This window comes from Sciurus vulgaris (assembly GCF_902686455.1).
Source record: "Sciurus vulgaris genome assembly, chromosome: 17".
Taxonomy (NCBI): Eukaryota; Metazoa; Chordata; class Mammalia; order Rodentia; family Sciuridae; genus Sciurus; species Sciurus vulgaris.
In genome coordinates this window covers 23,365,157-23,376,034 of record NC_136478.1, presented here as the reverse complement: position 1 = coordinate 23,376,034, position 10,878 = coordinate 23,365,157, and the positions used below count along the sequence as shown (strand labels likewise).

At 36.4% G+C, this 10,878-nt stretch overlaps 1 protein-coding gene and 1 pseudogene across 8 annotated transcripts in view; one reads left to right on the top strand and one right to left on the bottom strand.

The window, feature by feature from the left end:
- CDH8 (cadherin 8) overlaps positions 1-10,878 on the bottom strand; it is a 350,895-nt gene that overhangs the window by 288,329 nt on the left and 51,688 nt on the right. The gene's annotated exons all lie outside the window — the stretch shown is intronic.
- Positions 1-10,878, top strand: part of LOC306648173 (small ribosomal subunit protein uS5-like) — a 39,154-nt pseudogene that overhangs the window by 11,070 nt on the left and 17,206 nt on the right. Inside the window, exon 2 of the transcript XR_013766941.1 lies at positions 26-10,878. This exon is cut by the window's right edge and continues 17,206 nt beyond it. The product of XR_013766941.1 is annotated as a small ribosomal subunit protein uS5-like (transcript). The remainder of the gene's footprint in view (positions 1-25) is intronic.

The window sequence follows — 10,878 nt, the reverse complement described above, 5'->3', positions numbered from 1 at the left end:
ACTGTCATATGCCACCATCTTACAGCTTAGGCAATTATATGCTCATTTTCAAATTGGTAACGGTTATCACAAAAGGTGTGAGGCCCAGAATGAGTAAAAGGAATAACATTGAGCTGACTTGTTTTACCTGGTTGCAATATAAAATATCTCCATCCTTCAAATTTCACCCTCCCTTTTCTTGAAAGCATAGTAGATAACAACAGCATCAAATAAGCAGGGTCAACGAAAGAAAAGCCTAGCCTTTAGTAGAAAAACTATCATTTAACATTCTCTGAATAGCATTTCTGATTTCTGCAGTTTAATTTAATAAAGAAAGCATTGTTTTTAGACTCTAAGCTTAATAACATTCTCATTTGCATTGACTGGATTCATGAATTCATGCTGTTAAAAACCTGTTTCTCTCAGGGCTGGCTCAGGTCCCTACAGCTCTCACTCACTTTCCAGTTCTGAGCTGCAGGAGGGAGTTTACCCACTACAAGCATCAGCCAGCATTAGTTCATTTCCGCTAGTGCTGCTAGAGAAAGCAGCATGGAGCCCAACGTGGTGCAAGCTGCTCATCTAAAACCAGTTCTCCACTGCTCCAAAAAGGGTGAGGACATTTCTCCATACCCCTTTGCTAGACATGAATTATTTTTTTCCTGGCAAAACACTATGATGGATTGTGCAGAGTCCAAGATTCTTGAGACACAGTCATGTAGAACTGGATTTACACACACACACACACACACACACACACAAACACACACAGAGCAGAAAATTTTATTTCAGGAAGAGTTGCATATTTAAGGAAAAAGAGAAATGAAGGTTATGTTTTAGAAAGCTTTATCTCCTTGCCCCCATATATTCGATAATGATACAAGTGACTCTAAATAAATAGAACTTCCTGTTAGCTGAGTGAGTGTTAGGAAGTAAGGATTGACATCTGACAGTGAAGGTTCTTAGAACTCTCTGAACAGTAACCAGACACATAGAAAATCATTTCAAAAAGCCAACTCCAATGGCAGACCCATCACGGAATGAATTCCTGGGGAGAATGAATCTTCCCTAGAGGCTTTCTAATGTTAAAATGGATTTCCATCTGAGTGACATGGCAGGATAAAGCACAGATTGTGAATCAGGAGAATGGATTTCATAACACAGGGTGTTCCCTTATTAAAATGAGAGACGCATTGCTATGAATCCTGGGTCTAATACTTGCTGTGTGTTTTTGTTCAAGCTACCTAGTCCTCTGAGTCATTAGTAAAATGAGACATGTAACTATATTGTTTTTTGGTATCAAACTATTGTTTTTCTTTGCATGTAGCAGATGCCTTGAACATGGCTTAGATTTTGTTTCAAAATCCATGACTTAATGTCCAGAACATAGAGAAGTCCAACATGGACTAAATAACCAAATAAACTGATACCATTCCCTCATTGATAGACTGATTCCATGAGTGTCAGACAATGGTGCAATTGTGATCATCTAACTATATATAGATATGTAGATAAACTATCATTTATCAATGCATTAATATAAAAAATATTACTGAGATCTAGTTGATTAACTGTGTACTGGTCCATTGATGTACTGATGTGTTAACATGTGTATAATCACTTTCCTGATCCCAATACTATATACTGCATTCTCATAATTGCAATGACCTGAATATACATCTTGTATATGGAAGTAGCTCCTCTCCTTGGACTCTGATATGAGAATGTGAATCAGGCAAAGACCAACCTTCTCAACAACATCTTTGAGACCCAGCAATAGACGTGTGATTCAAAGCCACCAGTTTATTTGCTTCCTTAGGATTAAAATACATATACTAAAGGAAAAAGATAGTCATTCTCTTAGTTTGAGGCACTAATAATAATGATATCCCTCTTCAATGCTATGTGATAGCCCATCTGCTTAGGAATTTACATATAACATCCTTCATCTTCAAAATATTTCATAAAGGCATGTATTCCCATATAAAGCGTGCTTCACCATACACATTTTTTCTGTACAAGTTCACCCCTTATTAAATTTAGGATGCTGAACTTTTGCCCAAATCTGTAAGATGCCATAATTCAAGTACTTTTAATTATAGCAAAATAATATGAGTTTCATGTGCTGATGTGGATGTCTAGGTGGAGCCATTAGCCACGTAATTTAGGAACTTAAAAAAAAAACCTAGTTAGAGATGCATAGTTGTGTGTAATCATGATTTAAGTAAAATTCAAACTCAAGGAAATAACAACAAAATGAAACCAAGCCTGAACATTAGAGAATGTCTGTTTTCACAAGTCAATGTTGAAGACATGTTTTCAAAGACACAGAAAACATGGTAGTGGTAATCATTTCACAATGTATGTATGTATCAAAACACCACATTGTATATCTTAAATATATCTCATTTTTATTTTCATTTATACATCAATAAAGCTGGAAAAGAAATGAGACGTGAAAAATGAAGAATCTATAAAACCAAGAAAGAAACGAGAAGAATGGAGTGCATCGAGTTAAGAAGAAAATGATTTAAATTTGTTTGCCTACCTGAGGAGCATCATGTGAAAGATTCAATTATTATTGTTGGGTTGGTTTTCAGTGGGATTATGTAAGCACCATGTTATTCCTGAGAACGATGATAGAGCCAGTGAAAAGCTGAACAGAGTGATGTGATCAACTGTGGAAAGGACAATACATGTGGGCACCTTCTGTTCTAGCAAGAAAATTTTTCCCTTTTGTGGAGTGGGGCATGTACTCTGTGTGTGTGTGTGTGTGTGTGTGTGTGTGTGCATTTGCACTTCCTTCCTTCTGTTTTAATTGGACCAGGTTAATGGTGTGCTCAAGAACAACAGCAAAATGATTAGCCCATGAGCAAGAGCATTACCCAATCAAGGTTAACTAGAATCTTTCCACGGAACAACATAAGAATGTAGTTGATGATGGACACCGGGTTTCCTACTGTCTTTTAAATTTGAAGGAGTAGTTAAATCTACAGAACCAACAACCATTGTACTCAGGTTCCTAGAAGAAGCTGTTTGCATCATAATCTCTGTCATAAACTTCACTGAGAATAGTAAAACTGAGACAAAAAGAAAGTTCATTTGAGGTTGTATGGGCCCTGAATGAGAAAGGTGGATCTGGCTTCCAAAATTGCTTTATTCTGTTAGTTCTTGCAATGCATGGGACAGACACCTGGCTTACAAATTGAAGCACTAATGTGGGCAGATGTGCAATAAGCATCATGAAATCTAAAACACCCAGTTCTGAAAAGTTTGAACAATTTAGAACCTTATTAGGCAGTATTATTGTTGATAACATAGCCTTTGGGAAGTCTGAAAACAGACTCAAAAAAGGAAAAAGAAAATTGTGTATATTTTCAGTTTTTTAAAAAAATCTTCCAAAACACACAGTATATAGACCATATAGAAAATACAGAAACAATATGAAAACAGTATTGTATGGCCATTTTGTTTTAGCATCTTAAATGGTAACTTTTTATGGGCAGTAATTCTAGAAAGTATGACAACCAAGATGATAATACCCAGCAGACCTGAGATGGGAGTGAGAGATCTCAATCCCAATTCCATCTGCTTGGGCAGATGGCAAAGTGCACTGAATTTCTCCAAATCTCCCTGTCCTCGGTGCCCCATCAGCACATTGATTTCCTGATAAAAACTTAAGGAAGGTTTTCCGGGAAAAAAAGATTTTATATTTTTGTACTGAATATGTTGACAATATGTCTATGATTCTTCCTGACATGACCTTAAGAGTAATGAATGAGCGCTTGTAGGATGACTTTCCTTATAGGAAGAAAGATGTGTATGACCTGAAAATAATAAAAGATGTCAAGCATGTTGAAGTGTGGTACACAGAATTTCATTTTATTCTCAGAGAAGCAGGAGACAATCTCCAGAAACCATAAATCTTCTTGTCCTCCTTTAGATCATCAAGGCTTTGTAATGTTCTATGGGGAAAGCAAGAAAGAAAAGAAAGAAGGAAGGAGTGAAGGAGGGAAAGAAGGAAGGGAGGGGAGAAAGCATCTTCCTACTGAGAAAAACTCTCTTAGCATTTGGACATCAGAAATTCAGAGTAGAAAATCTACACTATGGTGACATTTATTGTCAGACATGGAATGGAGTAGTGAGATTAAATTCAAGCCCCACCTAATTCATAGGTAAGTGAACTCTGCTCTTCATGTCTCCGTCAATTAACAGTACAGATCATCTCCCTTTGGTGGTCTAATAGGCAACAGGCTAAGTATAGTCCTGTCATACAGCAGGTGGATTATAAGAGACACTAAAGATGAAAAGAGTAAGTGGGATTCAAAATAAGGAAAATAATTAAATAGTATGAAAAAAAGCATAGAATCAATTTCTGTCATGTGCGTGATAACTTTTAAAATTTAAAAACACTTTCAATGTAGTAAATACTGAATTTTAACTGAATTCATAAATAAATCACTTATTCATTCATGTGGTGTTCAAAATGATAAAAAAAAGGACTGACCCTGCACTTAAGAAGCTTTCTGTAGAAGGGTATCACTTCTTTGAGAAAGTCACAGTGCCAGTAAGTAGAAGGATAAGAATACCAGCCAGTGTCATCTGAGTCCCATAAAGTACATGGGCATATTCAGCCCCACCAAATGCATGGCAGTGAAAAGAAGGGACTCCTGCAGGTGTCTGGTTATAAAAGGAAGGACAAAAGGAAACTTAAAATAGGAAATCAAAGAGCTGTAGGTTTCTTTTTATAAATGCAGATCAGAACTTATGTAAACATCATGGACTGAAGAGGCAGTCTAATTCAGGGCCTGAACAAAAGGACTCCCTTGTCTGCCCTGTCCTCCTAAGGCTCTGCTCCTAATCCTATGCAAAGGACTTGATGGGAAGTTCCCCAGGGAGAACAACCCTGGAGACTTATAGTGAAATGTGCTGCATTGAAAACCTAGTTCTGACTTTTCTTAAAGAACACAAACTTGGGGAAGCTACTTAAACTCTGATTCTTCATTTCAAAACTAGGCCTAAAAACCATTCTCTAAGTGTTTCTGTAGTAGTACATGCATAATAGATCTGCAGGGCCTTATAGCTTACAGCTCTGTGGGGTGGTGGTGGTGGTACATAACTCATTTTAAGAATAGCCTAGGTTGACATTGTGGGCTCTCTCTCTCTCTCTCTCTCTCTCTCTCTCTCTCTCTCTCTCTCTCTCTCTCTGCTCTCCTCTCCTCTCTCTTTCTCTCTCTCCTCATGTTCTCAGTTTCCTCCTGGGATCCTGTCAAACCACCACCAATGATGAACTCCTGTAGAGATTCTACACCTTCAGGAATAAGTGCTGGAAAGCCAGAAGCAGATCTATTATCAAGCTGGTCCCATTTCAGGATCATAATGTGCTCTCTGAGCTAGGGTCAACAAACCTTATCGATTCTGTAAAGCTTCTGATATTCTGCCACAATTTCTGCTTAAGCCCGAAAGTTCTGAGTCTATTTTATTTTTACTATCACCAAAAATTCCAGAGAGAAACAGTACTGAGAATGAGAGCATAATTTGGTGATAATTATACTAAGAATACATCATAACCATGGCATGATGAACTTGGGTAGATACCTGAATTGCAAATCAAAGTTAGGAGAGTATGAGCAACTGAATGGTTCTTAAGCATAATCCCTTCTTATCTGTACTGGTGATAAAATGTTGTTTTCATTGGAGAATTCACTGAGCAAACAATTCAAATACAACTAAAAATGCATATTAATCCATTTGAGAAAGCAGCCTGGAATGCAGATAGCAAGAACCAATGTCAGTTGGTTCTGCAATAAATGGGCTCTTGAACCAGGTCACATAGGAAGCCAAAATTGCAATTAAGAGCACACAGCCATGGAATTTAGGCAACATCTGTGTAAAAAAGGTGAACTTTTATTCCTGTAGTGTTAATAAAAGTCACTTAAAGTCTTTTCTGGATATTTGCTCTTTTCTCACTTAAGTGGCAGTTAATTTCTGACAGATGCTAAGATATAAATTCCTTAAGGTAGAGAGGACACATTTATCTTTGATCCTCCACTTCAAGCACTGTCTGGAGAATAATAAATGGTCCATAAGTAACCTAAGAATGTATGGGGGCAGGAAGTCTAGAAGAACAAATCTTGAAAATCATAGGGAAAAAGGTGGCATGACAAAGAGATTCATTCTTTCTCCAGGGTCCTTTACCTCAAAGAATTCCCAACACTTTAAAGTACATCATCCCCAAGACTTGTGTCTTCAAAAATCTTGCTGGCTAAACTGTTGTATATGATAATCTCTTCCAGGTTAAGGGCCTTTGAAATTAATTAAATAATTATACTTGTAATAAAGTGTCTTCCATGTAAAAAAATGAGTATTATACTTAGGAGTATAGGTTCCATGAATTCACATGGGACAACTGAGAGGGGAGGTGAACCCATAAGTATAAGTTTCCTCATCGGTAAGTCAAGGGGTTAAAAATAGAGAACAATGTTTAAACTTGTGCTGCTGATAAAAATCCCACAGGACATATGAATTCTCAGTTTCCAATACTGCCACCATGTTTGAATTGCATTCATGGACAAGTTGCATTCATGAGATTTTTTTTTTTTTTTTTTTTATCCAACAACCACATAATTGGGTTCTTTAAATTTATTAAAGAATTTTCCACTTGCCTGGCAAAAGTAAGAATTCAATACACATTAGCTTTAGTGATGGTTTGTTGTTTTGTTTTCATTAGTGTTGTATCAACTGTTACTTGCATTGTTATGACAAAAATTATGTGGGATGTATCCAATATAAAACAGCTTTTCCTCTACGTCCATGAAAATTGAAGTCCAGAATCTATAAATGAATCTCTCTCTTTTGGTGAGGAAACCATAGCATCTGCATACACTGACACTTTTTTTTCTGCTCTGTTATTAAAATATGTAGGCATCTTTTGAGAGATATACCAGCTTAAAGTGAACATGTTGGTCTAACAGAGCTGAGATACAGTGTTCTCATTGTATTCGACACAAATGTGTGTATATTTGTGTGCACATGTAAATGTCTTTCTGCAGAAACCCTGCTTTTCTGGGCCTTTTAGTAAAAAGACTAGCCTTTCTTCCCTGATTATACATACTAAGGGAAGCTTCCCATTGATGATTTTGCTTTTGATGCTTCTTCCATTACTTTGGTGGTACTGATGGTGGAATTGGAGGTAGGATTGTATTTTTGTGTGGCAAACATATTTATTCAAATAAAATGCTCAGAGATGTCTGCTTCAAATAATCTTCTGAAATGGAACAGTTCTGATTTGCTTGAAATTAGTCACACCCTATCAAATTCCTCTCCCCACCCCTTTAGATAAACTTGTGAGAAACAAACCCTAATACTGATCATTTATTGCATGCCAAGTCCTGGACATAGTACTTTGCATGCATTGGTCCCCATTTTACAGATGGGGAAACTGATATGCTGAAACATTAAGCCACATACAAAAACTCCCCACTCTTGGAAGTAAGTGATCCAAATTTAGATATTTTTAGTTCAAAGCCTGAGCTTTTCCCACTAGATTGCCCCTCTTTAGCAGCACCTACAAAGGGCTACTTATAACCGATTTCACTTGTAACAAAGCAGAAATTGCATTCTCTGTGTATGGAGCTGTAACACACATGCTGCTTTTGCCTAAAAGCCTCCTTACTCCCTCCTGCCAATCTTTACCTTTTAATCCCTGTTTGAGTCTGCAAAGTAGAGAACTGCAGGCAAATATTTATTCATGAAATGAGCCATTTTTCCCATTTCTAACCCATCCAAAGCTGCTCTAGTTTCTCTTTAAACTTTTGAAAAGCAATTTGCTTCTAGACTGAAAAAAAAAAAAAAAATAGCAGAGAGAAATAAAGAATCTCAGCCCAAAGCCAGAGCCAGAAACAATGGACCAGAAGTAAGTGTCTTTAGGAAGGTAGGCACTGCAATAAATCTCAGATACTGACAACACACATATTAGATATTAAAGAAAAGGCATCATACAGGACATCTGGAATTGGGATAATAGGCTCTCTTTATCCTTTTTGGATAAAGTAGCATGAACAAAGTGAAAGTGTACTTGAGAAATATTTGTAAGGCCCGGTTCCAGACAGAATTAGTCAATGAATTAAACTTCTCCCATTAATTAGTAAAATAAAAACCTTTATTTGCAGAAAAACATAAATTCTTCATAAAGATCAACAGGTACTTTGCATGGGTGCCTACACTTTACCATCAGACATCACTGGTTGACCAAGGCACTTTATCTCACTGGTTCAGGATTAACCTAAACATTCTTACAAACCCAACATTTCTAAGAGCATCTATCAAACAATCAGAATAAAAACGAGGGGAAATATCCCTTTGTGCCAACCCAAATCCCAAACAGAATATAGTGCAATGGATGACTCTGATTTTGCTTGTACTTTTGTTTTTATTTTATCCTCAGGTTCTAATCAATAAATACTTCCATGACTTAAGAAATGCTTTTGAACCATCAACAAAGAGATGATACTCAGCCACGAATGTACACCCCAAATATTTATTCAACATCCAATTTCTGACAGATACTGTGATACCAGCTGGACAAACAGGTGAATTTTGCCTAGTCTAACTTCGGGGTAGAGTAATTGACTCTACTGGTCGCCGACCTTGTTGAAATTCTAGCATATAGAAATGTGATTTCTTCTTTTAAAAATTAAAAGAATTTTACTTTGATTGCTACATAGGATCTATTCCAATCAGAGACCATCAGAAAACCAGGAAATGAAAAGTAGGAGAAAGGAGAGGATCAGGAGGCAGCAGAAGGCAATCGGGGTTCCATAAGGAGGCACCGCATCACTCAGGAAGTGGAGGAAAGCACACTCATGACTCTACCTGGAAGGCAGTAGCAGGGATATATGTCCAGAAGGGCACACATGTACTCTGGCATGAGCATTTCATGCAGGGAACCAAGGAGGTGTCTCTGGGGCTGGTGAGGTAATGAGTCAATTCCACTATCACAAATTCAGAGATTCAGAATATGGTACTTGAAACGAAAACTCAACATTCCCGTGTCAAAATGCAGTACCACCTAAACGGTGAAGAACAGTCTTTCTGCCTTTGCACCTTGTTCTGTAGTTTACCCAATAACTCTGGACTAATCAGCTCTGTTCACCTGATTGTCCTCATGAGCATAACTGATGTATTTTCTGAATACCATAGTAATGCTCCTCTTTAGTTGGTAGAATGATGGGAGAATTCATAAACCCTTAAAACTGGGGTTCTCGATTTACAACCCAAGCCAATAATGGTCAATCCTACTTTGTGAATAAAGATTTATTGGAACTCATCTACTCCCATTCATTCATATTTCTTTCGTTTACCTCTGAGTTGAACAGCTACAACACTGTGTACAGTACCCATAGATCCAATTACAGTTACCATCTAAATGATCCTAGATTTTGTCAATTCCAAGAATCCTGGTTTAGAACATTATCTGGTGCAAGGTTAGCATTATGAAAGCTTTTTTGTTAAAATAGAATGTCAGATATTTATTATACAGTGCAGACCTATTCTTCATTCAGATGTAAAATATGTAAGAACAACAACAACAAATATATGTATATATATTTGGGAAGCTCTGGATTTGAAGCCACTTTCTACAATTTATCAATTAAGTGACCTTGAACAAATTACCTCATTTCTCTGTTGCTCTGTTCCTCAACTATACAGTAAGTAGGGTTAACTGTATTAGCTCTTCCAAAAATTAAGGGAAATGATATTTTTAAAGGATTTAGAAGACCTCCAGGTCCACGTAGAGAGTTTAGAAGGGGTCAGCTTAGCTGTAATATCTCGTGCCTTTGGCAACAGAACCAATAAGATCTGAAGTCATTTAAAATCACTGTACAACCTCACAGTGAATCTGGACAGCCTGAAGTTTCTCTAATAATGAATACAATTGGTAATCAATACTACTGCATCCATTACGGTTATTTTAACATATAACAATTATCAATGATATTCTCTTTATTAATGAAGTTGGTCTGATCATATTCTTGTAATCATAACAAATGTATTGTCTGGCTGTTTTCAATCTATATTTCTCAATATATATTTCTTAGTTCCATGGGCTACTCTTTGGGCTACTGGTAGAAATCTAAAGTTGAATATAGATTTCTACATTCACTATCTATGAGTTGATCTAGAGAAAGGCCTCCAGAACACTGCAGAGAATTAATCTCTCTCTAAATGTAATAGAAACACAGAATAATTCATTCATTCTTCATGACAAGTAAAGGACAACAAGCCAGCATTCAAAATTCATATTTTCTGAGCTGAATCTTGAAAAGTATGTTTGGTTACATGTGTTTGTATGTGTTGGGACAGAAATGAAAATGAGAAAAAAATTTGTAGCACACGTGAAATTTTATAGCACATGAAGAATGTCAGATGAACAGTAATTCCCTGCGCATCCAGGAATTGGGAAGTAATGTTTTAAATTAAGAAGCTCAGATTATAATTTGGAGTTAGAAAACTATTAAGGTATTTTTAGTTAACAAGAACATAAAAATTCTTTGTAAATTCCTCCTTTTCTTCTTCCTTCTCTCTCTCCTCCCTCACTCAATCACTGACTGTTAATCCCTCATTAACATATCCATGACATACTTATCATTTCTTTGTAGTGAGGACAATTTTTAAAATCCTCTCTTTTAAAAGGGAGAGAATAGATATTGGTCAATCTGTACCAACACACAATAAATGAAGAGGAGTAAATTCTGGTTTTCTATTGTACCTATATTAGTTAAGAATAATATGTTGCATATTTTAAAATATTTAAATCATATTTATAAGGCAATTTATATGCTGTCATAATCATGTTTCTTATGTTTTTTATGTTCATTTTCATTGGGAAATAAATTTTAT